Here is a 4,679-nt window from a genome sequence, read left to right as displayed (position 1 = left end):
CATGCTTCTGTTTTATTTTAATGAGAACATTTGGACAAATAATCAGAATTCTAAATCTAAAACCTGATCACACACACCCAACTTGAACTATACACGCACAAATTCTGTGTCAGAAACCTTCTGTTACTTCAAGCTGGTGACAGCTCAGTAGTGAGGTTCCATTTCAGGGTCAGTTCTCTTCAACAGCTTCATCGACGACTTGGACACGGGACTTGAAGCTACACTGAGTAGTTTTGCTGAAGACACTGAACTGGGAGGAGCTGCTGACCCCCTCAGAGGCAGAGAGGCCCTGCAGGGAGATTTTGACGTTCACCAGCCATGCAAAATTCAACAAGGGCAAGTGCTGGATTCTGCACCTGGGATGGAGCAACCCTAGATGTACAGACAGCCTGGGGAATGAGGGGCTGGAGAGCAGTGCCAGGGAAAGGGACCTGGGGCTCTGGGCAGTGAAGAGTGGAACGTGAGCCAGCAGTGCCCTGGCAGCCAGGAGGGACATCCCTGTGCTGGGGACATCAGGCCCAGCATGGCCAGCCGGGCAAGGGAGGGATTGTCCCGCTCTGCTCGGGGCTGGGGCGGCCTCGAGTGCTGGATATAAAAGCTACAGGAGAGTGCCCCAAAGCAGGGCAGCAAAGGTGATGAGGGGCCTTGAGGGGAAGTCATGTGAGGAGTGGCTGAGGGTACTTGGTCTGTTCAGCCTGGAGAAGAGGAGAACAAGGAGAGACCCCACTGAAGTTATGCCTTCCTTGTGAGGGGAGGGGGAGGAGTAGGCACTTCTCCTCTTCAGACACCAGTCTTCTCTGTGGTGACAGTGACAGGACTCAGGGAATGGCCTGAAGTTGTGTCAGGGGTAGTTTGGATATTAGGAAAAGGTCCATCTGAAACATCTCCCCTAGGAAGTGGTCACAGCACCAAGCCTGACAGAATTCAAGAAATTCTCAGGCATGTGGTATGACTCTTGGGGATGGTCCTGGTAGGACATTTTATTATCTTTTTTAACATTGAATAGTTGCAGGCAGATCTAATAATGATAATATAATTTAAACAGTAACATTGTAATTAGTCTGTACCATCAGGACATGCTAAATTGTGTATTGAGTAAAGGTATCAACTCTTAAGTAGAAATCCTTTGTTAAAGCTGTACATCCATTCATCTTTTCAGTAAGTTTTGAATTGAGCACAGCTCTGAAGTTATTAATAATCTAGGGTGATTAATTAGAATTCCTCATTGTATTCAAAACTGTCTGACTTAAGAGAACAGTGATACCCTTAACTTTCTTCCACTTATTTTATCATGTATGTCTAATCACTGATAACTGCCCAGCATGACTTTGAAAAACATCTGCTCTTCAAAGATAAATACTTCTAACACTTTCTTTTTATACTGTATTTGCAAAGAAACATTGCAATGGGACAAAGAGCATTACAGTTACTGATGGGTGCTAATCTGAACTAGGTTCACTGGTCAGGTATTCACTTAATATTTGGTAAATTCAGTGATAGTTGCTATGCATTGAACAAATTTGTAATGTTTCCATGGAAAACTGTTAGGAAAATAAAATTCTCTTTTATATTAATTTTTCAATTTCAATCTGAAAGACTTACATATAAACTATAAAATAAGACCTGTATTAAGAAAGAACTAAGGGCTGTGGTTCTTTACAAAAACAAACCCCCAAAGCTCCCTCGGTTTTCAAATGCTGTTCTTAGATCTGATCTGTTTTGGCCAATGGATACCTGAGACATTGTAATGCTCTACCTACTGTTCATGAAGAAAAACCGGCATGCTGTCAGTTAATAAGGTTTAACAGGCTTGGTTGTTTTGGACTGGCTTAGAATGTTTTCTTTGTTCTGTTTTCTGGGGTTTTTGGTTTGATGTTTTTGGGGCATTTTTTTGGGATGTGGGTTTTTTGGTTGCGGTTTTTTTATTGTGGTTGGTTGGTTTGTTTGAGGGTTTTTTTCAAATTAAACTTGTAATGGAAGCAGGACTAAAACTAGGAAGGGGTGAGTTGAAACACAGCCTTTACATTTAGTCTCTAATGACAAAACTGTCTTTGTTAGGCAATTCTTGTTCCTTAAAAGATAAAAGCACTTTATTGAAGGAAAAGGCTTTTTTTAACTGTCAGTGTAACTGGTAATGCGAGTAATATGTGATTATCATCAGCTTTTTTGGTTTGGAAAAGCACTTCTATTAAGTTTGAAATGCATTCACACTTTCTAAAAAAATTCATTTTCAGTTAGCTTTGCTGATTTTGGAAAAGTTATCTTCTGAAACCTCAAAGGAATCTCAGAAGATTAGTATACTTTCTGTTTTATTTCCATTTGGCACAGTAGGATTTTTTTTCTTTAAAGCAAAATATTTTAAGTTAAGAACTTGAGAGTGAAGTAATGACGAAGGAGCTAATTTCCTATTTTATGCTATAAATCAGTACCTTCAGCTTGGAGTTTTAGTCACAGTCTATAAAGCACAAATGAACTGTTAAAAAGTATTATTATTTATTTATCTGACTTTAGCTTCGGAGGTTTTGTCCAGCAGGGTATTAGAATCACAGAGGGACTGATAGAGGCACTTTAATCCTGATTTTTTATAGCACTTGCACCTGCTTTTTATTCCTCAGTAGGGGAACTAAAGAAAGGGTAGAGACACAATAATAATGTTGCTGGGATGGGATGTTTTCTGGGACAAGAGAATGATCAGGATTGTCTTGTGATGCTGATGAACAAAAATGAAGGATGAGGAAACCTCAGCTAATAGACTCCCTCAACTGTTTTGGAATGTCAGACTGAAAGTAGTTCTGTTTGAAATCTTTTTGAATGAGAATCACTGTACGCACTTTTACAAATTATACTGTCAATTTTTAAAGTCAGATTTAATATTGCAAACCTGGGACTACCTGTGATGCTTAACACAGTATTTTACACCAGTAGGAAAGCAAGACTACATAATCCTGCCTCAGCTTAATAGTCAGTCTGGTCGGGCAGTTTTGCCATTGCTCAGTACCACAGGAGTGTTGCATCTCTGAGGTGATAGAAGATTCTGGTCATTTGGACTGCAAAGGGCTTGAACATGTTGGAGTGCTGGCAGACCCTTTCTCATAGAGCTTCTTGAACACCATCACACTTAGCAGGCACTGTCTTGTCTCTGTTTCTTTTAACTCAGCACTTGTCATAACAGGCCTTTTGACACATCAATTATCAGTTGTAAATTTGTATTTAATTAGACAAAAAAAAGAAACTGCCCTGTAACTAGAATCAAGTCATCACACACAAATAAAGAAAATCACCATTTTGCCTTTAGTTTTAGGTAGCTTATCTATCAACATCAGCTGTCCCAGACAATAGCTACCTTGAATATGAATATTGTAAAGAATAGAGTGAGAACAAAACTGTTCAGCTAAAAACTGCATAAATTACCTTTTTTATGACAGCATGAAAAGCTTCCTCAGGAGTTTGGTCTTTTGGTTGTCAGCTGGAAGCTGGTAAGCAGTTTGATATACTCAGTTGTGCCTTTCAGAAGTCACAATCTACCATGATGTGTCCCTGCTCTGTGTAAAGCTTCCCCTCTGACCACCAGATTTCTGCTGAGTGGGGCACTGAGGCTGCTCCTGAGCTTGACAGGGGCACTTTGGCTGCTGGGCTGAGGTTGGTGTCAGCCACAGGAATTGTGGGACTTCTTTCCTCTTCATGGGCCTTCTGGGCATTTGGAGAAGTCAAACAGAAGCTCTGACAAAACATTTGGCAGCTTTATCATCACTCTGAGACTGTGAGGGGGGTCAAAAGCATTCTATGAATGTGCTTCTTGTGGTCTTCCAGGTGTGTCTCCTAAGCTAAACAGGTGTATTTCAGTCCTAAATGTATTGGGTGTGCAGTCTTAGTTAAAAGACTGGTTTTTGTAAGGGTTTGGTTTGGGGGAAGGTTGGGGTTGGGTTTTTTTCTTCTTCAGTAAATCAGGTCTGGAGTAGAAAACTAAAATCTTTCATGCAGTCTGAACACTGAGTCTAAAAAATGATGAAGATGCTGTATGGCATTAAATACTTCAAAATATTGACATTAGGGCTAACACTGCTTTCTGGCAATAGAACAGGGAAGTAAAAGAGTAAATGAGGCGTTACTTCAGTAAAAAACCAAGACTGATGTAAGAAAAAGGCCAATGTTAATAAATGTATTCTAGGAACCAAATTTAAGTGATTATCTGCAGGATGTGCAAGACTTTAGACTGGAAAGGAGTGAGTAATGACATACCTAGTTCTAGAAACAGTGTAATGTATTTACATGCAGGATTGTATGACATGGTTGACTGCAGTAACACAGCTGGGCTCAGTGATCTGCAAAAGCTTTAGGCCAGTAGATTTAACAGCAGGAAGAGCTGTTTTATTTGGTGTCTCAATAGGGTTTTTTTCATCTGTCTCAATTCAGATGGTGCCTGATCAGTTATATACAGTGATAAGCAACCAGAAGAATACATATATATGTATTCCAGGTATTAAAGGATTATTCATACTTAGTCCAGAGCACCTCAAAAAAGAATTTTGCCTTGGAATGGACTGCAATTTTGTGATCATTCAGGTTTCTCACTATGGATCTACCATATTTCTCACACCAAACCAAGTACATAAAATTCTCAGGTATACGTGAGATTAGCAGCTCACTATTTGAGTTAGCCAGTTAGGTAACTATTTGAT

The sequence above is a fragment of the Camarhynchus parvulus genome, chromosome 4 (assembly GCF_901933205.1).
Source record: "Camarhynchus parvulus chromosome 4, STF_HiC, whole genome shotgun sequence".
NCBI classification, from domain to species: Eukaryota; Metazoa; Chordata; class Aves; order Passeriformes; family Thraupidae; genus Camarhynchus; species Camarhynchus parvulus.
Note: the sequence above shows the minus strand (reverse complement) of the source record.